This window comes from Lissotriton helveticus, chromosome 6, assembly GCF_964261635.1.
Source record: "Lissotriton helveticus chromosome 6, aLisHel1.1, whole genome shotgun sequence".
NCBI classification, from domain to species: domain Eukaryota; kingdom Metazoa; phylum Chordata; class Amphibia; order Caudata; family Salamandridae; genus Lissotriton; species Lissotriton helveticus.
Genome location: NC_136067.1, coordinates 1,230,801,092 through 1,230,827,650, shown reverse-complemented (window position 1 = coordinate 1,230,827,650; position 26,559 = coordinate 1,230,801,092). Strand labels below are relative to the sequence as shown.

Genomic DNA, 26,559 nt, shown 5'->3' with positions numbered 1-26,559 from the left:
TGAAATTGACTGAAATAAATCAAGATTTCACTATTACATTTAACTCACCATGGGTTATAGAAATAGCATAAACATGCTGTGACTCGTTGAGTTAAAAACTCCTGACTTATGGTTACTTATTGTATACGTCCCCATACTAAAATTGCTTATCACATTTTCTTTTTAGGATTGGATATTGCAGTCCTTTTCGTAATTGTACATGATGGCTTGCCCTTCTCTTCTCCGCTGATGCATTTACCCAAAGGTCAAATAATTCTGAGGCTGTAATTCAGATATTTTCTGGTCTCAGTGACTGCGTAGCCTTTTCCTGTCATCATCCATTTGGCATTATCTAGTGTACACTTAAGTGCAGCTGAGGCCACAGGCTAGTCTGCCTGTCAGTTGTATTTCATTTAACCTTTGCGATAGCGTGAGACACAGATTTAGCTTTTCGTATTTTAGGAGCAACACGCACATGCTGCGGGGTCTCCTGACAGCTGCTATCTCTTAGAAAAACGTATGAGCCCACAAAGATGGATTCATCAATTTACCTTACTTTATTTTAGCACAACGCTTTGGCTATCCCCGACTTAACTGAACTATGTTGTCTTTGTTGTTGTCAGGATAATGGTGGGTTCCCTCCTTGGGCAAATATATTCACAGTGGCGCCAGACTGCTCCCATAAGTAGTAAATATGACTCCATTCATAGCTCAAGTTGTGCTCTAAGATGGTGGGCAGTGGCATCTATTTTTTCATGGGCAGAACTTATTTTTCTTCATCAGACTTTGACCCAGATCAACGGAGTGAAAGCCAGCTAAGGGCGGGGATGGAGGAAAAGAAAGATAGGAAAACATTGACAAAGGCAAAAGCAGGGAAGAGAAAATACCTGCTAGAGTGAAACAGGGGCCCTGGTTACAAAACATTTTTGACTTGTGATATTTCATGTCCTCGGTAATAAGTGCTTGGTATCAACACCCTTTAGCAGGGGTTTGGAGGTTGTAATGTGTGACACAAATATTTGTACATAGTTTGTTGTGGGAGTGATGTGTTGTGTTGTGTTGTTTTTTATTCTGCCATCTTTTGGGTTGCATTATTGCAATGTGATCTTATGTTGTGCCATGCTTGCTGTGTTGCATACTGTTTTGACTGTTTCATTGTGTTGTGCCTTGCAATATTTCTATTGCCTTATTCCTTCATCACAGATGGTTTTCAGTTATGCGTGACTACTATGCTCGCCCTATTTAAAATGGGCAGTTCAATATCCTTTTCTTTCTGCCTATCACTGCTAGGTAAAACCTGGTGGTCACGAACAGAAAAACAAAATAATAATCTCATAATCTGGGAGAAAAACTCCAGGGTGTGGGTGCCGCTATTTTTGTTGTTGTTGTTTTCTAAACACAAGCTCCTTATTTGGGGTTTGTTTATGAAATACAAAGAAGCCTCTTGTGCAGCTGTCTAAAAGAGGTTCCAAATGTTTAATGTATTCCGGGGACCTGCCATGGTGGCAGTTCCTGTGAAGGCACAGATATCACTGCAGAGTTGGTGGTGATCTTAATATGTCATCCAGCAGTCCAGCCGCGGTGGCAGTGGATGGATGCCAGGCCGCCAGCTAGGGTATAAATCAGGCCCTAAATCTCCATTCTGTCCTCCCTTGAAGACCGAACATACTGGGAGGTATAACTTTACTTTCCTGAAGGGCAGGTAGGACCATTCCTCATTTTGGTTAATGACCACAGCAAATCCCCAAAACTGAATGTTGCTCTTCATTCAGTAATGATCACATTGCCCACTGTATCTCTCTTCCCTGTGTTTCAATCATTGCCATGTCCATCAGTGCCCCAAGGCCACCCCATAGCTTGCAATAGACTGCACAAGCCCCCAAAAACAAAATGCATGTTGAAGAATGTGAGAAGGGTAAAGACACTAATCATATGACCAGAAATAGTTGATTCCCAAATGCAGTCGATGCACATATTATACCTGCGGAGCGCTGCCGAGCAAGATAAATAGATTATGACGATTTTTTTTTTTAACACCATAAGGCGATGATAACAGAACAAGATTTTGGAAAGATACCAAATTCTTCACACAGTTTGGGAAAGTTTTCATAAATTGCGTGAAATAAAGTGCAAAGTGAGGCAAAATGCTGGCTGATGACTGGTTTGGAAGGATAATGTCAATTTGCCACGGTTTAAATGTGCCCTTGAGACATTTTCTGCTCAAGCCAGTGTAATGTTGTAGCTGGGCCGGGCACTAGGACCGCCACCAGGGATCTCAAAGTGGGATGGGAATGAGAAAAGGAACGGGAGGAGTCAGGGGCAGAATGAAGCACGGAATAGATGAGTGAGGAGGCTGTATCAATAAAGCTCCCACTGAGTAACTACACAGTGTTGTCTGTGTGGTGATTGCGACACTACAGCTGGCGACGAAGATGGGATGTGGACCTTCGCTGCACTTACCAGGTGCAGTAGTATCCTGTAGAGCGCTCCGTTATGTTGGAGCTGGACTGTTTGTGACCTTGGGAGCTCACCCCGGTTGCGTTGTGTCCCTGCTGTGCCCGCCGTCCTGCCAGACGCTCCGTTGTCCAGGAGCTGTGCTGTTTGCGACCCGGGAGCCCACCCCTGTCGAGTGGGTCCCCTGCGGTGTGCCATCATAGACGTGAGCCGGGTCCCCACTCCGGTCGCGTAGAATCTGGACTGCGTGGTGCCCGATGTGCTGGTATGGCCGTGAGCCTCGGAGGAGCTGTGAGGAGGCGAGTCCTGGACCCGGTGACTAATTCCCCACAAGCGCCGGTACGTTTCAGTGCCTGCCTGCTCCCGTGTGGTGGAGCCTTTGCATTTAACTGTAATCTCGCGAGGAGCGAGCTATCACCGGCGGCCATCTTGGAATCATGTATACACGACAGGAGCACAAACCCTTCAACCACGTTGGGATTGGGGTAGGTAATCAGAACAAACATATTGTATCCCAACTGGTATGATTATTAGACAATTAGAGAGGATATGTAAAAAACATTATCAGCGTAGAAATAAGGAGACTCAATACATATGTTAAATGTGCCAGTGGCATCATATTTATCTAGGAATAACAGGGTGAATTACAGTTGTAGCAACACTGTAGATAAACAAATGATACAACCCCAATTGTACTTGGTGCATGAAAGGCGCATATGGTGATCAAGGTGGCGACGCAAGTGACAAGGTGATCAGCGTAAACGGTGCATTAGTGATTGGTGTTGAATATATACAGTGATTAGATGAGACAATGTGGCTTCTGATGACTTGAGAAGCTGGTTTCTAATGTGGGTAGGCTGTTAGTAAGATGAGCCACATTGTGGGTTGTGCCTTTTATTGGGCTGAATGGTCGACGGCGTTTTGATCCTCCTCAATTGGGATCATCATCAGGACAGGGTTGGGTGTAGAACAGTGCTGTACATGGGGGAGAGAGAAGGGGGGAGGGTAAGGACGGAGGCCTGGAGAAAGACAAGCCCAGGTATGGTTGGGTGATTATGGAGTGCATGGCAGAAGCCTCAGGAGAGTAATACTCAGGGCTGAGCAAGTGCGTGGTGCGAGAGAGAAGTTAACAAGTGGGACATGAGGTGGCGGAGGAGAGCGTTCTGGCCGTGAGCCAAGAATCCGGGTGGCTAGCTGACTGGCAGGGTGGTGGTAAGAGGCGTCAGGGATAAATAATTAGATGAAGCGGAGGGCCGGTCAGAGTCAGCAAGAGGAATGTGGCAGGCCTTATTCAGGAGTATGGCGACTCATGAGGTGGATAGGGGATGGTCGCGTCCATGAATGCCGATGGAGGGTTGGCATGGGGAACCTGAAGGAGCGAGGAGTGTGGAGCGCGGAAAGAAAAGGGAACGGGGATGGCTGGGGTATAAGACCGGGGGTCTGTCGGTGTAGACAGGGTGGTGTGGAGGGGATAGAATATACAAGGCCAGGGGTCTGTCGGTGTAGGCAGGGCGGTGTGGAATGGTTAAAATGTGCAAGGCGGACCGTGTAGGTATCTGAGCGCGTGGAGAACATCGGCCGATGGACTTGGGGAGGAGGGCGGGGGCTTCAGAGGGTCAGGCGGGAGATCGGGGCATCAGACAGTGAGGTGAGGCGGGCGGGAGGGGCGCGGGAAAGATCGAGTCAAAGCTGAAGACTGAGTACCTGTCAGGATATGGGTGGAACATGTATCCGAATACAGAAGCCGGGAGGTGTTCTGTCAAATCCAGAGCCTGTGTGGGGAAAAGTATGGAGATGAGGATAGGTCGACTGGAAAGGGCGCGTGGGATAGCGCATTTATAAGGGAGTGTGGTGCGAATCTAACCGGAGGGTCGGGTCGTTCACGTTTGGACGGTGGCGTGCTGAATGTAGAAAGAGCGTCCGATCCAGACAGTGATCGGGACGGCAGAGACTCGATCTGTAGAGAGGGGAAAACAGGCATCTTAGAACACGGGATCGAGCGACTCGTGGAGTGCTGGAACGAGCGGTGGGAGGGGAAAGGGGAGACATGTACTTCTGGAAACGAATTGCAGCACGAAGGAGTGCGAACAAATCAGGCATAGTCAGGGAGACGCCACGGACTCCGGAAGTTATCAAGGAATGGCGGGAGGCATGGCCAAGTGACGTGTGGCTCAGGGAGTGGGGAGGAACGGCATGGTGGACGGGGATAGGTCAAGACCGGGAACTAGGAGGGAGGGGTGGGAGTAGCAAGTGAAGGATCTAAATACAATTAGGAAGGCAGTAAATAACGGGAGCGAGGTGGTCGGAAAAAACGACAGATCGCCTAGCAAGGGACAGCCACGTGGGTATGTGTTGGCACAAAATGGCCAGGAGGAACAGGTTCAATTATACATGCATACATAACAACATATTTTGGATTCGTTTGAATAATATGAGTTGGTATAGCCAGGATTATACATTTTGACGTGCTCGATGAAGATTGCAAGGGCACGTGATTAAAAGCATTATTGTGCCCTTATGAAAATACACACAGTATGGGATGACGAATTTGGCATACATATGAGCAACAAGTATGAGATAGAAACAGGACATGTATCATGGAAAATTACATTCACAAGCAGTTACAGGTGGGCCCAATTGTGCCGGTGTTCATGCCCCATGGGGGCATGAACCTTCGCTGGCAGGAATGGTTAGAGGATTTCGAAGATTTCATGAAAGGGTGTCAGGTGACTGAGGAGGATCAGCAACTGATTGCATCGCGCAATCTAATTGGGAAAGATGTTGGTCAGATCATAAAAGAACTTCCTGTTGATGCTGTGTCATCCTACGCAAATGTGCATGACGCTCTAAATCAAAAATTTCTTCACAAAAGAAATATTGACTATGAAAGATACACATTCAATCTAGCATCAAAAGAGAAAGATGAGCACATTCATCACGTGCCTCAGACGTTTGGCTCGTTATTGTGAATTTGACTCTTTCACGACGGAAGACGCCCTTCGCCCTTCGTCTGCAAATCATAGAAGGATGCCAGTCTGAGTCGTTACGTAGACGTCTATTGAAGAAAAGCTACTCTCTTGATGAGATTGAAGAAATGACGCGGGTACATGATCAGGCGGAAGAACATGTAAAGCGAATGGAAGCAGGAAGGGGCGAAAAACGAGAACAGGCATTTAGGCTCCAATCTCGTAACAATTATAGGTCCTCCCCTGCAAAACAATGATCATCGAGACCCAAAGTGCAGTCTCATCACACAAGCCGTCGTCGTCGTAGTCACAGTCGGACTGACAAACGACTGGAGCACCAACTTAAATGCTATCTCTGTGGAGATGACTTCCCTCACACGGATCCGTGCCCTGCATTAGGCCAAAGATGTAGGAAGTGTGGCTGGGACAATCACTTTGAAAACATCTGCAGAGCACCTCGCAAAGACACTCACAGAGATACGTACAGACAATCCAGACAATCCACTCTTCGCCATCATGTCAAGGGTGTGAGAGACCGCAGAGATTCTTCTACTTGCTCTTCAAGGTCCAGCCGCCAGTCTCATGGCACATACAACTCATGTTGGTCACAATCTCGTGAGTCGAGGTCGCTGTATCCAATATCGCAAGACAGTGATGAATATGTCTTCATGGTTGCGGATCCTGACTGACTGAAGGAATACCCACAACAACATATTCAAATAGCACTCACATGGCCAAGTTCGTATTGGATAGTGGGGCATCTCTCAACTATATTTCTGTTGCAGAATACAATCCAATAGATCCACAGCCACACCTACATAAAGCTGCTGTGTGGGCATACATGGATGTCAAAGCAACCTCTTCTGTGTTTAGGACAATTTCAGACTAATCTCACATACAAGAACAGGACTATTCCCGCCCGCATTTATGTCATTGACAGTCCCGAAGCAGATTGTCTTCTGAGTTTGCCTGCAGCGGAGCGATTGCGACTAGTAAAAATACTATATCGAGTTGATGATGAACCTGATATAGTTCACAAGTTTCCAAAACTATTTAATGGACTAAAAACAAATGGCTCATTGTCAAGTTCAACTGCATATAAATGAACAAGTGACACCCAAGGCACAACATCACAGAAAAATTCAATTTCACCTTCAACAGTCCTTGGAAGAGGAACTGCAGGATCTTCTTAGGGCTGACATCATCGAGAGAACATCAAGACCCACTCCCTGGGTCTCTCCAGTGGTCGTAGTACCAAAAAAGGGCTCACAGGGCAAAGTGCGTCTCTGCGTGGATATGAGAGCACCCAACACCGCCATTGAGAGAGAGAGACACCGGGACCTCACATCAGCGACATGAAAATATTCTCCAAATTGGACCTCAACAAGGGCTATCACCAGCTAGAACTTCATGAAAAATCGAGATACCTCACCCCTTCTCGACTCACCAAGGCCTGTTCAGATACAAAAAACTCAGTTTTGGGGTCTCATCTGCCACAGAGATCTTTCAAGAGGCCATCAGGAAAGTAATTCATCATATTCCCAACGCTTGAAACTACAGTGATGACATTCTAGTATATGGACAACGATGCAAGAATACGACAAGGCACTAGACCGAGTGTGTCATGCCCTACTGGAGGCTAACCTCACATTAAATAAAGAGAAGTGCGAATTCCACAAATCTACATTACAAATTTTTTGACACATTTTTTCAGGTGCAGGCATGAGACCGGATCCGGAAAATATCGCTGCCTTAAATGATACTCCCAGACGCTGCACTCTTTTCTAGGCATAGTGAGTTACTGTGCATGTTATATTAAAGATTACGCCACCATCAGTTATCCGCTGATGAAGCTGAGCAAACAGGTCCATCCATTCCAATGGACCACGAGATGTGATCAAGCTTTCCACGCAATCAAAGCTTCAGTGGAATCAGCGAACAACCTTGCTTATTTCAATCCTAGGTGAAAAACGGAAATCACTGTTGATGCGAGTCCAGTGGGACTTGGAGCCATCTTAGCTCAATATGACAAGGAGGGTGATCAATGATACATCGTAGCCTATGCAAGTAGGAGTCTCACAGACACAGAGAGAGCGTACTCTCAGCCCGAAAGGAAAGCTTGGCAGTAGTCTGGGTCTGTGAAAATTTCCACATCTTCATTTATGGAAAACACTTTATGCTTATCACGGTTCACCAGGCCCTGTTAACCATTTTTGGAAATCCCCCAGCCAAAATGCCACCCAGAATAGAGCGGTGGGGCACCCCCCTTCAAGAATATGCATATAGTATCGTCCACAAACCCGGAAAAGCTGCAAATCCAGCTGACTATATGTCGAGGCCTTAATGTTGGGTCACACAGTGCGCACGAGAATACCGGCTGGGAAGACATCGCTAGTGGTAATCATCAAGAGTCTGATCACGAGGAATTAGTAGCACGAGACAGACTGAAAAAGGAGAAGATGAAAGAATACGCCGGCAGTCGGGGGGAAGCTGCACAGTAATCCATCCAGGAAGGGGATTGGGTGTGGTGAGGCAAAAACAACAGTGAAAAGCAGACTGCCGATATTATCCTTGCCTGCTGTTACTAACAAAACAAAAAGGGACCATGATCACGGCCGCGTCGGCAAACAAGAGGATCACTAGGAATGTGGCGCATATTCCAGAAATGCACGCCCACTGTCCGAGAAGCACTGACAATGCCTGACAATGCTTTGAATGAGAATGCACCTTAGTTAGCAAGCAATCATCGGACTTCCACTTCTCCTGGTGAAGATGAGCAGGTGACTCACGATGTAACCCACCCACTGCAGCAAACTCATCGAAGACCGGTTCTCCTCATTGAAGAACTGTAACTATGTTGTTTTCCCTTATTGTTTAATTTGACATGCAAGGATACCTCTGAAATGTTTCAAGTTTTTTATGAAGGGGGAAATGTAATGTTGTAGCTGGGCTGGGCACTAGGACCGGCACCAGGGCTCTCCAAGTGGGAGGGGAATGAGAAACAGAACAGGAGGAGTCAGGGGCAGAATGAAGCAGGGAATAGATGAGTGAGGACACCGTATCAATAAAGCTCCCACTGAGTAACTACAGAGTGTCGTCTGTGTGCTGATTGCGACACAACAGCCAGTCAGTCTGCCCCATGACTGCGAAATCTTCCAACATTTGGTGGTATTCCCGTAATGACAAAATGTTCCAAACATGATTTGACATGAGGGATTTCAAACTCACCACACTGATGCATTCTGTCTTCACTCCTTTGACCGTAGGTACTTTATGGCTGCACATACCTAGCATCATTGCTGTTGCCAAATGTCTCTGATTAGTCCAAACCATTTTACTAGGCTTGTATTCTAGCGTCTGCTTTTTATTGGTAAGTTTCTACTTGTCTTTTGGGGCTGCCTTGGCAGATACAGAATATACAGCCTCGGCAAGAAAATGTAATGCAACGCGTTATGTCTTCCTAACAATACGACCGGGATGTTTCTCTATTTTTTATTATATATTGACAGTAAGTCATCTATTAAGGTGTAGCTTCTGGCTACCAACTATTCTGGGATTTTTGTAAGGATAATTAGACTTTAAAACAAACTTGTGTGCATGCTTTTATTCTTTCTGAAGACATCTAATTGCTCCTTTGTGTAATGCCTGCAGCAGCTAAAACTTTATAATGAGAAGAATAAAAAAGTGATTAGTTGAAACAGCATTTTCATGCCTAGATTTTTAAGTCAGTCTCTTTAAGATACTTTAAGCACTTAAAAGCATATTTCAATTTGCTCTATTTTTATAAATTTTACAGAGCATGACATTCTTTCACACAGGAGTAATATCACTCCTTTGTGTGCAGAAATCCTCTGAGATTAAATCTGGCTTTTGTCCACCTCCATCAACAAACACATAGTAAATGCCCGATTAATTGACTATAGGATCACCATTTCCTTAAGGGAATGTATTGTAGATGTGTGTCTATGACGGTGAGTGAACATTATGCTTTATGTATGCATTTGATATGAAGAATGAAACATTGTATGCCCATGATAACACCACTTGATATAAAGTGATTGCGGCTGTGCGAAAATGCCCCTTTTTGTATGGTCATCCTCATTTTCTGGACTGATGCTGCTGTTTTTTTTACACCACCGCTGGGACACTGCTAACCCAGGCTCCAGTGTATGAGCATAAATCCCGAAAACATGTTGAAAATGCCTACACTCCTGATGGGCGTATTTAACCAACTACTACGTTCCTAGTATATGATACAAAAATGTACCTAGGACTGTAAGTTAAAGTCATTAGTTGACTGCAGCACATATTGTGCGCACCACTAAAGAAACAATGTAAGGCATGTCTCCAGGCCTGCTGCTGCAGCCTGGGTGTGCAGTTTTAAAAGTGCCAGTTCTACTTGGCAAAATGAGCCCTTTGAGGACCTAACCCTTCCTTTTAATTAGCTATCAATCACCATTAAGGCAGGTCATATATGCCCACAGGGAAGGATGCGTGGTATTTACACAGTGGGGCAAGTGTATCTATGGTTCACATGTCCTGTGAGTAAGGCACCTCCAAAGTGCTTTTTCACTGTGGCAAGGCTGGCTCTCCCACAGAAATGATCTGCATTACATTTTAACATCCTTTAATGCATAACTTAAGTTTAGGAATAGTTAGAGAAATTACTTATTGTAATAGTAATTAAAAATCCTTACTTATGGTAAATTTGGATTTTAAATTACAATTTTTGAAAATGGCACTTTTGTAAAGTTGTAATTTTCCTGACTAAGCTAAATATGCCTGTCTGATAGTGTTTAATGTCAACTGACTGTTAATAGCTCTCCTGTGGTGAAATATGTATTGCTCCCAGACAGTGGACAAAGAGCTTAGGTGTGGGTAGATGTTTTTCTAGCAAGATGGTCTGGTGGGTTGTTCTCAGCCCCTTCCTGAGCTTCAGAGGATACCTACCCTGTCACTGACAGATTTAGCTCCTTCCTAAACCAGCTTGCCTTTTGTTTTAATATCCAGCCAGCCTCAAAACTCAGTGGAGGGGGAGCTAACCCAGTACTAGTTTTAAGTGACCACAAGGAAGGGTTTGCCCATTGTCATAGCCACACCTCTTCATGGGTTTTACATAAGAGGGGCAGTGTGGGATAGTTCACATTAAATTCACAAAGTGCTACAAAAGTGGCCAAGTTTACAGATGACCCTGTAAACCTTTACCCCATTGAAATTTACCCCACCCACAGGCCGGCACAGAACATAAATATGACACTCCAGTACCCTCTTCAGAACACCTCTGGACATGTGGAAGACAGAAGAAGGACTGCACCTGCTCTTATGACCCAGGGGGCGACCCCTAAGGGCTGGACCTACACCCACTTGTTCTCACAACTGAGCAGTGGACTCCAAGGGTCAGTTGGCTGACCTCCGGTTACCCTATGGGGATACAAAGCTGCAAGATCCCTTTTCCTGAAGGTCCCCAGTGGACCAGTTCCAAATAGACCTGTTCTGTACCCTGCTGTTGGCTTCTATTAGAGCGAGTACTGACCCTCTGTGGTGTCCCTAAGGTCCTGGGACCCTTACATAAGTGTCATAGTGTAGTCTTGTTGTCTAACCCTAAAAGCTGGGGCTTTGAAACTTTTTTAAAGATTTCTGCCTGGAGTACCAGCAGAGAACTGGGACCTACCTTATAGCTGATCCACCGAGGGTTCTTTGCTGGTGTGCCTTGCTTCGCTGCAGTTTCTGCTAAACTCTTCTCAACAGCAGCAAATCTGGGTCTGACGCCGAGTTGCATCTGATAAAAGTCGATGGCTTCCAGGGCACATATTCTGGACTTTTTCTGCCCTGATCTTTCCCCACCTTTGTTGTTTGCTTTACTGACACCTCATCCTTCACCAACAAGTAGTCAACGACCTTCTCTTCATAATTATCCTGCTGCCAACCCCACTGAAGACTACCTTCACGGAAAAAGTCTAAGTCAGAAGGTAAATCTTTGACCAGGCCCTGCCTGGACGTCGTATCCTAACCCTGCTCCATCTTGGTCAGTCTTACACTTAATTTTTGTCCCAGTCTTGCATGATCAGTTGCCCAAGGTTGGCAATTTGTGCTTTTTGGTGCTAAAATTTAATTCAAACTTTAAAAAATCATATCTCCAGTCGCCCTTATTTTTGTTGGACTCTTTTTGTTTATTAAAATATTCTCTATTTTTCTAAAGTGTGGTGGGATTTTTATTGTGTTGTGTTTTTGACTATTAACGTTCGGAACTTGTAAATACTTTACCCATTTTCTCAAGTTAAGCTTGTCTGCTCTGTGCCATAGCTACATGGGGTTGAGCTCAGATTTAAATGATTGAAACATTTACTGGACTTAACAAGGATAGTGACATTACTTCTTGTGCTGGAATACAATCAACCTAAATGAATCACTTTGTCACAGATGCAAATGATTTATTCACTTAATACTTAATTCTAAATAGATTTCTTTCTTTTGTGTGTGCCTAAATCTACTAGAACAAATTTGGCACATGTTCTCTGGTTTATGCAGAAAGGACCTCACACTTTAAAAGTCCTGACTAACAGCAGTGAGTTTGGTTGATACTGCTATTATGCTAACTAAAAGCATGCAAACTCATTACAGTATGCCTGTATTTTATGTATAAATGAATTTTGTTATGAGTTAATAAATATTTCTCAACCGACAATGTCCCATCTGTGATATATTTCTAATTATATTTCAACATAGGGTAACCTATTGTTTTGTGGGTTTTATATTTAAAGCAAGCTACTGCTTCTCTGGGCTATATCTGTGCTACATGAATATCGCAAAAACAACAGTTGATGGACAGAATGCACAGCAAAGTTATACATTCACCCCAGTACAGAGATCTGGGCCTAAATCCATTGTTTATTTTGCACTCCACACCACCCCAGTTTAGACATGGCCATATGCAAATCAGCCTTGGGGAACAGTCCAGCTCGACTGCCAAGCCATATCTTCCCAGGACCGGAATCAAGCATCCTAGGACCGGTTTCTGGCTATCAGCTGTCATCAGCCAGGATAGCTTGACTCCAGTGGTGTGGATAGCACAGGACTCACGTCTGAGCATTCCAGTCCCACTCGGGGTGACAATTGCAAAAACAACAGTTGATGGACAGAATGCAGAACAATGTCATACAGTCACCCCAGTACAGAGATCTGGGCCTAAATCCATCGTTTTTTTTGCACTCAACACCACCCCAGCTTTGTGCATTTCTGCTCGATGCGTCTTTGCGGTTCCTAATCCGTTGGCTAGTGAGCTCCCATGAAGCCCAATCCTTGATTTACTTTGCTTTCCTGGTTGCTCCAGGCTTGCTCCAACTCCTCTCCAAAGGAGAAGTTCCTGAGACCTTGCTGGTCTGACGCGAAGACCATCTCAATATCTTGCGTGGATTGCATTTGCCAAGGCTTGTTGGGCCCAATCCGGATACCGACACCGCAGTCCACTAGATCCTTTGTGGAAAAGATTGAATCAAGCTCTTGGTGATCGTCGACACCTCCTGGTCCTCGTGGCTGAAGAGACAATCTTCACCTTTTCACCTGAAATCACCTGACATTGGCTGGCATCTTCCTGTCGCAATCCTGGTCACTAGCTAGTGGCCCAGACTCTGTCTCCTCTGCTTTCAGGTTCTTCACATCTCCAATCCACCCTTGGATCCACCCGGACACTTTTCCTCTGGTCGCCTGCAGCTCTTCTTCGCAGCTCTCCATTGGAATTGACGATGAAACCCGACACCAAAAGGCACCTATGCACCTGCCTTCCCTGGATGAGGTAACACGAGTACTCCAGTTCTCCCGTGGGTCTTGACTCTCGAAGTGTCCTAGTCTAAAAGGGTTCCATCGTAGTTCATGTAGAAGTACTGTTAAACTGTAACTTTGTAACTTGTTCGTTCTCTATAGAAAGTCAATTGTAACCCACGGCTGTGTTTAGACACTGCACGCATCTCCCGTGGGCCTCTTACATCCTAAACTTTGGTGGTTCTAGGCAGCCCCAGTGATCCACAGGCCCTAGGCCTGCTTTCTAATTCTCAAGCGGTTCTTATACCACTATTTTAGTATATGGTTTGTGAGGCCCCTAGGGCATAACGTATACTGTGCAACTTATCGTATGCTAATTAAGTTCCTTGTATTGTACTTTTACCTATGACCTCATAAAGAGTGCAGAGGGGTTGTGTTTAGAATAAATACATATATATTTGAGATGTATACCTTGTGTGGTGTGCTTTCATTTGATCAATGAAGAGATTATAATTGGTAAAACAACTCGCTTAACTCATCTCCAAGTCTTAGCTTGAAGGCTGCTCTCCACAGCTACCACTAGGATAGCTTTCTATACGGTTGACTTTATAACCTACCATCAATACGGGTCGATTGGACTGGTGCAAGGTGCCCACTAGAATAGTGGACATCATATACCAGGCCAACTTCTCACAGCAAGGATCTCACTCCCCTCCCTTGATGGTTGTTCACCTGAGGGCGTGAGTCAAGTTGAGAATACGTTATTTTTTCTGAGAGGATTTCAATGATATATCTGGCCTTTCCAACATAATGAGCTCCTCTCTTGAATTCATGCTCCTTACATCACTCGCCTCCTCTAGGGAGCTTACCGTGTCTCACAGTGTATTCATGTAATTCTTAATTACTCTCAGTTTTGCTTCATTTTCCCCCTCAGGGAGTCAAAATCGTCTCTCAAACTCACAAAATGTTCTTCCTGTTGGTAGGCTCAACCTCTTTAGACAAGGGTGAGAGGATCCTGACTTACGTGTGCCAGATGGCTTGTTTTTCTTTGCCTATCCCCCTTCTGGAGATTGTCTTTGACAGTGTGTTCTTTCTTCCCGTCTTTATTTTTTTAGTGAAATGGGCTTCTTGCACTGAGTCTCCCTCTGCTCTATGGCCATGTGCCTTACCCCAGCATCGTTGACAGTCCTCAAGACTGTGATGTTACTCCCTTACCCTAAATGCCTTTTCTGGGGTCAGCGTTATCGATTGCAGGTCCTGGTCACCTCACACCACCACTCTGTGGATCCCTCTATGCATCACTACTCTCCTCTTCTAGCACTGTGCAGGGCCCTCCCCAGGTGTTCCAGTTTGTAGTTCTAGGCCTGGGGTCCTTCGGTTTTCTATTCCTGCTTTTCTCCTCTGTAGAAGGGTGCCTTGTGTCTGTGGTACATTTAGTTTATTTCAGGTAAATACAACTTGATTAGCTAGGTGCTAATCTCCTTGCCTCCTACAGAGATAATTCCTTTTCATAGACATCATTGCAGAGAGTCCAGTCGATGGCGGCAAAGATGGTGTTAAACAGACAACGTAGGTCCTCCACAATGTTGGCTTTGAGAGACCTTCATTGGCTGCCTGTTAAGGAAAGGGTTCATTTTAAATCACTCTGCATCGCTTACAGAGCAGTACACGACTTGGGTCCTATCCCACTGCAGGAGAAGTTTACCTGGTACATTCCCAAAAGGCAGCTCCGCTCCTCATAGCGCATATTTGCTGACGACCACCAGATTTAGGCGCTCCAGGATGGGGGGGGGGGGCTTTCAGTGTGGCAGCCGCTCACTTATGGAACGAGCTGCCCCAGAACATCAGACAAGCCAACTCTTTGGCCGAGTTCAGAAAGAGCCTGAAAACCTGGCTGTTCCCTAGGATTGATCCTTAGCCCTGTCCCCACTGTTATCCCGGTCTGTGTTTAGGTTGGTCTATCTAAGTCTGAGCGCCAGGATACCCGTAGGGTGGCAGCTGCGCTATATAAGAACTCAATTCATTTCAATTCAATCATTGGGGGGTCTCTCAGGCCCCCTTTATTACACTTTAGGCCTTCCACAAGGACCGCCAACTTTCATATTGGCTAGGCACATTTGAGACTCTGTTTCAGGTCTCTAGGTGCCCATTTCCATTGCATCATTTGTGCATACTGCTGCTGCGCTTCAAACTCAAGGAGAATCAGCGGCACTATGAGCCAGCCACCCATGATCACACCTGATTATTGCTTTTATGTTTTGCATTATTCCTAAATTTTGTACAGAATATCTTAAAAAACAAGTACAAAACTACCAAATAAAATGGTGTCCTGAATGACTTGAGAAGGTAATACCAAATATATGTGCGTTTTATTATGCAATGCATTCTACACAATCAATTATGTAATGCAAGCGAAGATCACTACACTGTGGATTAACCATTATTAACAGTGCACTATTCATATGATGACAGATATCAAATTCAGGACCATGTGTAAGGTGTAAAACAATTTATTTTATCATTCTATACAATCAAAGGAATCTAGTGATGCAAACTAGTCCTAATTTGTTTTTACTGGCTTGTTGAGGGAGTGCTCTAAACATAATGTTTTGCATATTTTTGGCAATGTACTGCAAAGATGACAATTCCTTCCAGTCCAGCTTGAGCAGGAACATTTCCCTGCCAAGGCTTGACCAATATCTCCTTTCCTCAGAGTCTCCTGAATTTCACGGGTACCAGACTTCCATAGATTGTCTATGGGTTCAGCGTTCCCAAAGTTAAAAAAATAGGGTGCAGTGCATTTGGGAAATTTTGAGAGCAGTTGAAAGCAAAATCCTGGTTCATGGTATCAGTTATTAGTTGCAGGTATCATCCCGGAACTATATGGAAACATACGACAAACATATATTTTCAATACATATTCATCCTAAGGTTTCCATTACAGGGTGTTAGATCTACTTCATCTGGATTGGCTGGCCTGGACAATGTGTTAACTTGATTTTGTCAGACGTTTAACAATTCTTTCAAAACTTGGTAACACCCCCTAGTCCCCCTCACACAGAAATATATCCCTGCTTTTCCCCAGCTGTGTTCTCCTGTGTTTCTTGAGTGTCGGGGTTTCAGATCTGTATGGGTTTTTTCAATGATAGATTTTCATTTCTATAATTAATTCTGTGTCTTTAACTTGAACTTTAAAATGAACATAATAACCAGTGGTTCTGCTGGTTCTATGTGTCTTTACCTTGAACTTTAAAATGAACATAATAACCAGTGGTTCTGCTGGTTCTATGTGTCTGTACCTTGAACTTTAAAATGAACATAATAACCAGTGGTTCTGCTGGTTCTATGTGTCTTTACCTTGAACTTTAAAATGAACATAATAACCAGTGGTTCTGCTGGTTATGCGCTGTTTTCAGTATTTTTGTTCATGATAGACTACTAACAGGAGTTACAACAAGCATTAAATTCCTCCGAACTCAATTTAAAGCTCTGACATTGAACAAGCCCTTTTGTGATCCTTGTCATTATCACGAAAACCTTCTCCTCTGCAGTGATGTCTCCTTTATTGGAAAGGATAAAGGTCTAGTTGGTCTATTTGTTCTATGTCCTCAGTTTCACCAGTGCCCTTCCTTACTGGCAGAAGTTTTAACAAGAAGGGTTCTTACACAGGTGTACAACGTCCATTCACTCGAGGGTACATTTTGAATTCAGTGCTCAGATGTCCCAAGTCGTACAGTCTGTGGTAGATTGCTATGTCCTCAAACAACACTGAGATATCATCACCATGTCTGACAATTTCTCTAGGATGAGAACTTATCACTGTAGTACTACTGTTCAATAACATGTCTTAACAGCTTTCTTAAGGATGTCAAATATTCTATGTTGCACACTTCCCCCATTTTTGATGTTCACTCCCAGTTTTTCATTATGTTAGGTTTTACCTGCAGGTAATTACACTATGCCATCTACTTTGTGACTCTAAAAACATGGCATAGGCTTCCACTCACTCCGGTTCCCTGCAGCCTACAAGCTCCCAAGAATAACATCTTTTTTTTTTACAGGCCTAAAAATCTGCTTCTAATTGCTTAATCAGTCACCACTAATATTACATTATTGCTCTTAAGGTAGGGTGCATTGTGCCTTCAAGTGCTACATGCCTAAATTATTGTTAGCATGTACCTACCGTGAATAAATCATCAAAAGCTATTTTTTGCCGCTTTGGGTTCAGCTGTTCCAATAGGAAATACTGGTAAAGCAGATGAAATCACTGTTTCTACATTATCCATAAACATCCAATGCATTGGTAAAGTCTGACTTTTTATAGCCAGTTAAAAAATAACCTTTAAATATAACTTTTCTATAAGTGGTATTTCTTCTACTTAGAAGAAATACGACTTTACCAATTTATTGGATTTTTAAAAAACAAGAAAAAAGTTCTTGAACTTTCACTGTAGTTTTTTGCCTCTGGATGTTGCAGAAACATTGATTTAATCTGGTTTAGCAGTATTTCCCGTGCCTACGCATAAATCCCAAATAGTGAACCTAGGTTTTCGTGATTTATTCACTGCAGGTACATGCTAGCATTAGCCACTATAAGCAATTTACTCTTAGTCTGCAGCTACTGGACATCCCTGCCCTGCCTATAATGAGGTGTGGAATTCCTTCCAGAAGTAACTCAATAGACCATTTTGATTGACAGGTTGATCTGAATGGAGAGGAATAATCCATCTGAAATCAACGGGATACTCAGTTTGGGAGCTGCTAGCCCTCCTGTTTGAAAAAGGGTGTCAAGCTCTGCACGCTCTGCATGACAGGCCTTCCTGAGGAGGCACATGTGAAACGTGTGTACCCTTGAAAGAGATCGATCAGGCCGAGATCACAATTATTGTGTATCCATTGCCTGATTACTACAGCATGGTGCTTTGTTTTAGCAGGCTAAGTAGTCATTTGTAGACTTGGTAGTCTTTGTAAACTTATTAGTTATTTTCTGTTGTGTCTCCAGGGCCCCTTTCGAACTGGATTTTGGTGTTAGATGTGGGAGAACATTAGTATTTTCCATAGTACACACCCCTACACACCTTCTGCTGTTAATGCCCAAGCTTAGTGTGGCTGAATACGCATTGTATTTTAGGCCTGTTTGCAGTAAGATAAAGATGAACTACTGAAAAAGTACATAAGGCAGGCTCTTGGAACATTTACTCCATGGGTCAGAGAAGGACTAGGAGTGTCTTAGGGTATCCCACACCTAAAGCTGGCTGAATCCCTCTTCAGAGCTGGACGCTCAGCCAGTCTTCCTCAGAACATTGCTGGACTTGTGAAAGTGCCCCAGGCAGACTTAAACTACTGTGTTTGGCATCTGTGGCTTGTGAGTTGGACCTGAGGGTGTTAAAACTGGGACCACTTGAAATCCAAGGACAGAATGTGCTCCTAGGATCATAAGGCTGATCTCCTGGGTGGCTCAAGGAACATCAAAAGAGCCCAAGAAGACATTCCTGCAAAGAATCCTAGTGAACCACTTGCAACTGGGCTAGCACTGAACTTTCCCCGAGGCCTATCACTGAGATTCTCTAAGTGCCTTCCCCTTAGGTCCTACGGCCCTTACATGTGTAGTTCTGTGGTTGTTTGGGCACCTGAAGAATATTTGGAAACGTTTGAAAATGTTTCTTCAGAGCTTCAGCAGGACCCAGTGGAAAATGTATCCGACCAGCAGTTCCACAGCAAGAGGCTGTATTTCAGCTTTATCCCACGAAGTAATCTCCACAACTCTCAGGACCCAATTGGATGTGACTTGAAAAGTTTTCAGTGAGAAATCTCAAAAGTTTTAGAGCGCCATTGGGACTAACCTGCTTCAGATATCGGGCCTTCGGTTCCATTGCAGGGGCTGCAGTTTCTGCAGCATCCTATGTGGAGAGATTTTTCCTTCTCAAAAAGTGACAAAGTGCCATTCTGCATTGGGACCTATTAGAAATTTAAAAAAACTTCTTTAAGAAAGTGACAAAAGCCCATTCTGAACAGGAACTTAGAAACGTATCTGAACTTTTTCACTTCCAGATATTCATCAGGACCAATCTTCTGGGTGTATCCAGTCCGTCCTCTAGAACAGTCAGCCTGAAATAGCACCTTGGTCTACCACGATCATTGATTACTATTAGCGCATTATTTTTCTTGGTGCTTTTTCCTTTTACTCCTTAGCAATTCATATATATATGATTTTTCTGACTGGACTTCTGCTTTTTGGTCTTTTTTTACTCATAACAATGTTCTCCTTATTTCAAAAATTGGCTGTGGAGGTTTATTGTGTTTTACAGTGACTTTTTCTAGGGTTCATGCACTGCTTAACACTTTACACATTGCCTTTCATTTAGGTCAGGCCGCTGTGTTTCACTTTACTATAGACTGAGCAGATATTCTTTTTATTTATTTTGTGGGACATCTAGAAGGTGGCAGCCTTATTCTTTGATGTGGACACTTGTCAATCCCCCATAAGATTCCACTTTCCTTCGGTGTACTTATCAGTCAACCTATCTAATAAAAAACTAGCTAGTAATGTCACACCATAGACAAGTATAGGTGAAACGTCACACAGCAATGCAGATTGGCTAGTTTAGGGTGCATCCTATGAGTATCAATGATGCAAAGTTCACCTTAGAAAGAAATAGTGAAGAAGTCAGTTGGTCTGAATCTTCATTGTGAAAATCTTTTGAGTTTTGAATATGACAATGCCGTTTTGTATAGTTGAGTATAATTGTGAAGAAGCAGAATAAAAGTTCCTCTGGAGAGTTAGCGAGGTGTTGTGGAGCAGCTGATAGTGGGTGCTGAATGTGCTCCAGTTTGATTATCTCTCTCATAATTCTCATGGTAAATATTCTAATTTATATATTCTACTCATCTCCTAATAGACTTTGTTAGACTTGACATCTTTTGTGTACCCGCCATGTATTTTGCCTTCAATCCTGTTTTGCTAAATCTACTTTTGCTGGCATTAGGACTTTTTGCACTTTACCACTGCTAACCAGTGCCAGATTGCTTGTGTTCTCCCATTTAAACATGGTAATATTTGCTTACACCTAATTGGCACATTTAATTTACTTGTGAGTTCCTCATGAAATGGTACTACATGTACCCAGGGCCTTTAAATTAAATGATACTGGTGGGTCTTTAACACTTATTGTGCCATCCACATAAGTAGCCTTTTAAAAAATGCCTCAGGTCTGCCATTGCAGCCTGTGTTTAGTTTTTAACTGCTATTTCAATCTGTCAAAATAAAGATATTTCCGGGCATAAACCATCCTTTTTAATAAATAAAAGTCACCCAGGGTTAGGACTAAACAGCTCACAAGGACGGGCCCATAAGGCAGGGTATAAAAAGTTGGACACGTAAACTTAAGTTTTAAATATTCTGTTAGTGAAAACCTCTGCAATTCATGTTTTAATACTGTAAGACCTACCTCTCCGATAGGATAACATTGGGCTATTTTATTAGATTAATACATCATCAGTTTTGTTTCGGAATATGTAGAAATATCATGTTTGATCTATAATGTATTGTAATTTAAAGCCATCTTTAATGGTAAATCAGAATTGAGGGGCACCGCCACCGACATGCTGTCACTGGTGGTCTCCCCGCCATCGGAGACATGTTTCTGGTCTGCCCTATTGCAATGGCCGGCGGGGTGATGGCAATCAGAAAGTCTGATCGCTATGCATCCGACGGGCTCCTTGAGCCTGATGATGCGGTGGAGGGGCTTGTAGTCCCTACCAGGTTGGTGGTGCCTGCAAGGCACCCCCATAGGGATTACTATGCCCCTTTCATCTGGCCTATTCATGGCAGGTAAACCCGCCATGAAAAGCCTTGCAGAAATGGACTTTGGCCCCCATTCCCTCCTGGCTCCCATACATGGGACCTAAGGGGCACCAAGGGTGCCCCTCTAAAGATCTCTGCACCCTGTGGCAGGCACCTCATGGTGCCTGCCACGTAGTGCAGAGATATGTAAATTGTCCCATTTTGCATTGCGGCGGGTGCTGCAGCCAGCAGCACACACCACAATGCAATTAATAGGTACTGTGACTGCCATGGTGGCGGTCGAATCAAAATACCTAAGTTGAGACCGTCAACAGCCTGTTGGGCGGTCCCAATCCCCGATACATTGTAATTGGGCCCCTTGTCACACTTCTGAAAATGACCCTTTTAGGCAGTGGGTATTTTCTTGTCCTAACAAATTAGTGCCTGCTACCTGTATCCTGTGTCACATGAAGTCATTTTAAATGATACTTTGATTACATCATGGGAACCTCATTCACACTAAATATCTTCTAAAAAATGTGGTACAACACTATTATATTAATGTCATTCACTTGATGCTCTGCAGAAACAAGGGGAGAGATGGCTTACTGCAGGACACTGATTGGGAGAGGGATTGAGCAGAAGAAACTGAACACAACACAAGAAACTGCATCCATTTTATAATGATAGCCTTCAAAATGAAAATGTGGCATTATTTACTCTTCTAAGTGACTTGAGTAACTCGCATCAATGATCATCTATGCATCATTAAAACTCAAATCATCCCCCCAAATTGTTCCCACAATATTTACACATTTTGCACATTTTGAAAAACCCTATAACATCTGATTACAAGTAGTCTGTTAAATTGTGATTCCTTCGCAAGATCACAGTTAGAAGTAGTGCATTGTTTATCATATCATGTAATTAACATTTGAATTACAAATCACAACCTTTGTTAAATGCTGGGAAATCAAACCTGTCCGAATTTAGCAAGAGGAATAGGCCCAGTATTACCAGGACATGTGAACAATCATAAAAGTCACAAAAAGTATAAAGGGCAAATTGCTTTGCAGAGGATACTGTACAACATTAATTCATACATAAATACATAATGAAAAGCTGGCTATGAGATAGTGATTGTTTGTAACATAGGACATTATGTTGCATTGTATTTATGAACAGTTTAATTTGTTTTTTAGAACAAATCAAATACATTTCAAATATATTTTAACATAGTTATAGTGTATCCACACTGAGTTCCTATATATCATGATGTTGGTATGATGAGTTGTTAGACTAACTGAACCGTATGACTGCCTAGGGTGTTTGCTTGCAATTATTTTGAAAAATCCACAGTTTAAAAAAAAAAAACCCACAGCACATTACGCGGACCTAAACAACTTCCGCCCAATCTTCAAGATTTCGACTCTGGCGAAGCTCCTTGAGATATGTGTCCATACTCAATTATGCAACCACATAGAACAGTTCGGACTTATAGATCAAATCTAATCTGGCTTCTGCCAAGGCCACAGCACTGAATTGTTCCTTACACACATAGTTGACAAAGGGTTAAAAATGCTGGATCAGAACAAATCTTGCCTTCTATTCCTCCTCGACCTTTTGTCAGCTTTTGATACGATCAAACATGACAGCCCCCTTTATTTACTGAAATGGAGGAGTGGGCTATCAGGGGCTGTCCTAAACTGGTTTGCCTCATTTCTTCACAACAGAACTCAGAGAATCAAGGTTAATCAGTCCCTGTCCAAATCCACACTGGTCAAATTAGGGGTCACACAGGCGTCACACGCTCACCTTCTCTCATTAAACTGTTTATGGAGCCTTTACCTGAAAATCTGAAATTATCCAACATCCACTATACCATATATGCCGATGACCCCCAACTGCACAACAATCTCTTCCCCTGAAGACATCAGGTCTCTCAGCATTACTTCACTAAAATTACAAAACTGGCTGACCTGCAACCACCTCAAACTTAACACCCTCAAAACGTAATTCCTCTTAATCGCCCCACCCAGTCATATTGAAGAATGGATGAAGCAACTAACAGCTCCTAACTTCTCACCATATGCTATAGATTATGCAAGCTCACTGGGAATAATGCTAGACAAGAGCTTGAACTTGCAGGAGCACATACAGCCACTAAAGGAGAAAACTTCCAATTGAACATCTTAAGCAAAATGAAATCATTCCTTCCCCTTGACGACCTTCAAGTCATATGTTCAAGCCCGATTGATTCCCAGGTTCGACTAAGGAAGTGCAACTCTCAGCGGCCTACTTAGATCAAAGTTGGCTCCACTAAGGGCCTTTCTTAACTGTGCTGCAAGGCTCATCGTAGGATCTAAAAGAAACAACCACGTCACTACTGATTTGAAATCTTTAAACTGGCTCCTATATGAGGCAAGGATACAGTTAAAAATTGCCTGCATGACCCATAAAGCCCAACACTTCAACACCCCTTGGTACCGTGTACAATAAGTGGAGCTATCTGTCAGCTGCAGATCCTCTACAAAAACCAGCACCTTATTGTTGAAACCACAGAAATGGTATAACAAAAACCCTCACAACCGATCCTTCTCAGGTGTTGCCCTGAGAATTTGGAACTCCCTGAAATCAGACTCCCCCTCTCAACTGAATCATTCAGAAAAGAAGTGAATCTGCTACTGATGAACACCTTTTTGACCTTGAACCCACAAACCCTGCTGTCCGGGCCCGATATAGTGCAGTGTCTATACCCAGATTTATTACTCGCCTGTTATGACCTTGTTTGTTAATTTGTTGCCCTGGATCTTGGTGGTCTATTCCCTCAACTTGGGAGCTGCTACGTACTGTACCATTCTCGAGTATGTTGTTGTTTTGCTCCACCTGTTTCTTCCTTCATTAGCATTTGTAAAGCGCTCTGCTACCCTCAAGAGTCATTTTCAGTAAAAAGTAATAATTAACTGCTAACAAAAATGTCTGGGCATAAATATAATTTACAAAAGAGAACATCAATCCCAATTTAATCAAGATTTTGTAACCGATAATTAAGCCCAAAAATTTATGGCAGACATTTTTTTTCCATCAATACTCTGACATACACTCTGTAAGCGGAATGATACACAGAACTTCCAATTGCATGTGGTAAAAGTGAAAAACTATTATGGGCAGAGTCAATGCACTCACTCTGTATATGTTACAGAAATGGTAACAATTGGTCCTGCAGATAGCTGGGATGGGCAGACACCTGTGGTGTAAAAAACTTCAAATGAGCTCTCCCTGCTTACAGCAACTCAAAGTACATTAGCTGGTTTCCATACATTACTATAGCTTATCAGATTCTATATTTCATTCAAAACTGTGGTTACTGTAGTGACTTGTTAATCAAACTGTTTATTTCTAAAACTAGTTTACAGATTTGCATAAATCCACAAAATGATTTAAAGTTGGTCCAGACATGACATTCCTGCTAGGTTTAGTTTAAATATGTCCAATTGTTTTTTGTGTGTACTTGAGCTAATTATTCATACAGAATTGTGATTAGCAGTTGCAAGTCTGGACCGAGGGTCTGATTCACAAAGGGATTTGCCCGCCTAAGTTGAACTTAGTTGTGCTCACACCTTCATTTAAGACATAATGTGAATTTACACTCATGCACCTGTTTACCCAGAATAAAATGATACAGTATGTTTTCATTTAAAATGTAGGCAAATCTGTTTACAGTCGTGAGTCGTCGATGTTGCAGGACACGGTTGCCTGTCTAAGTAGGTGAACACTCACTAACTTAAGTGTTTGTAGTTATTCACACATTTTTGCTAGGTGCATCCACACTGGAAACACTGGATACAGTTGTAGATCTACTCTTGTGAGGCACAGGAAAAGGTAAATTTGGGATGGGACACCGCCAAACTGTTTGCATTGAAGCAAAGGGGATTTCGCGACAAAAAAAAAGGATTCTTGTTGGGAAACAAAACTAAAATTTTGAAAGTGCAAATGTGCATGTGCACAATGTTAATTCTTCATGCGTAAATCAGCACTGGACACAATTATGAATACCTGATTGGTTCCAACTTTGAATAAAAAGGATTTCACTGGAAATTCCAGAAGAACTGAGGTGAATTTGCTGCTGTTTCAGGTGCCCAGAAGAAGTCCTGTGCGTATTCACTAACAGACTGAGCTTCACTGCAAATGCAGGCACAATCCTACAGAAGCAAATTTAAATATATCTTCTGTTCTACAATAGATCTATGTTCTACAAGTTTTTCAGTGTTAATTCCACAAAAGGAGCCATACTTTTAATCTTGATTAAAATATTGCAGCCATTTTACAGGATGCACACTGAAACAATCACACTTCAGCTGGGCTTTCAGAAGTGAGGGAAATTATTTCCTAGGTCACACACTTTTTGGGGCTGATTCCAATCTCGCTAGGAAGGCCTTCAGATGGGTTCCCGAACAAGCAAATCTGATTCGGAGCCTATGTTTCCTACCGAATCGTCCCCCATTCTAAACGGCCAAGTACGATGCGAAGATCTCACACGTGTCGCACGATTAGTTTCCGAACCCGATCCTGCCAGTCCGACTCGTTCGCAGCCGAATCGTGCAGCGCATTGGAGCCGACTTCCGAATGAGCGAGTATGATGGACGATTTGGACAGCCGTATCGCCTTCGTCTCAGTGAGATGAAACAGCTGTGGGAATCGGACTTCAGAGCGCTGTAGCAGGCCCCCTTTCACCCAGGGCCCTCAGAATCAGTCCTGTGGGGTACCCATGGTTCCCCCCTTTCCATGCATGTACAGTGTGGCGGGCAACATGGGGGCCCGCCACAGGTAGTACACATTTCCCCACCCACCCCTTTTTGCTCTGGGAGGCAGTGCATGTGTTCGGTATACAGGCTTTCATAGAGTTCAATGGGAGTCTCAGCGAACCGAGTCCGTCACCATACAGGTTCATCGTAATCGGACTCTCTGACTCGCGGAGCCCAATTAACTAGGAAAGCCCTCTGGATCCGAGTAGTACGGAGGGCTTTCCTAGCGAGATTGTAATCGGTCTATTTGTCTGGGTGCTACAGCGGGTATTTATCGATTTTAAAGTAACAATGTCCTGTTTAATATTGATGAGTCAGCTAACACCAATAAATGTGGCAGATGTTGTATTTGCTATGTTTTGTCTGACTCTCCACCAAGTTTTTATTTTTTTATTTGAAAACAGGGGCTCATCCTGTGGGGGGGCCAGTGTTATGTTATGTTATGTTATGTTAATTTCGATTTATATAGCACCAAATCACCGACAGGTCTCTTAGCGCTTGCTTTGGGAACCCGTCCTGGCTTTCCCTGCGAGATTATCCCTACTGGGCATCCCCAAGGTGAAGACCAGGCATCCCGCCGCGGGGGGGCCATAGTGGAGATTAAGCAAGCTATTGCCCAGAGCTGCAGAGTGTGAACCCATGATTCGAGTAGGCACCGAGGCGAGAATTATTGAGTCCGTGGACATTTGGGCTCAAGACCCTGCCGCGTCGGGAATTGAACCCTGGTCCCGGGTCTGACCTCTGCATCAGCGTCTGCCTCCTCTAACCAGTGAGCCACACTTCTCCAGTGAAGTTGCTGACCCAGGCCCCACGA

General features: G+C 43.5%; 1 protein-coding gene across 1 annotated transcript in view; it reads left to right on the top strand.

Annotated features, from left to right (window-relative positions):
* The window catches only part of CLVS2 (clavesin 2), a 294,165-nt gene that overhangs the window by 153,224 nt on the left and 114,382 nt on the right, over nt 1-26,559 (top strand). The gene's annotated exons all lie outside the window — the stretch shown is intronic.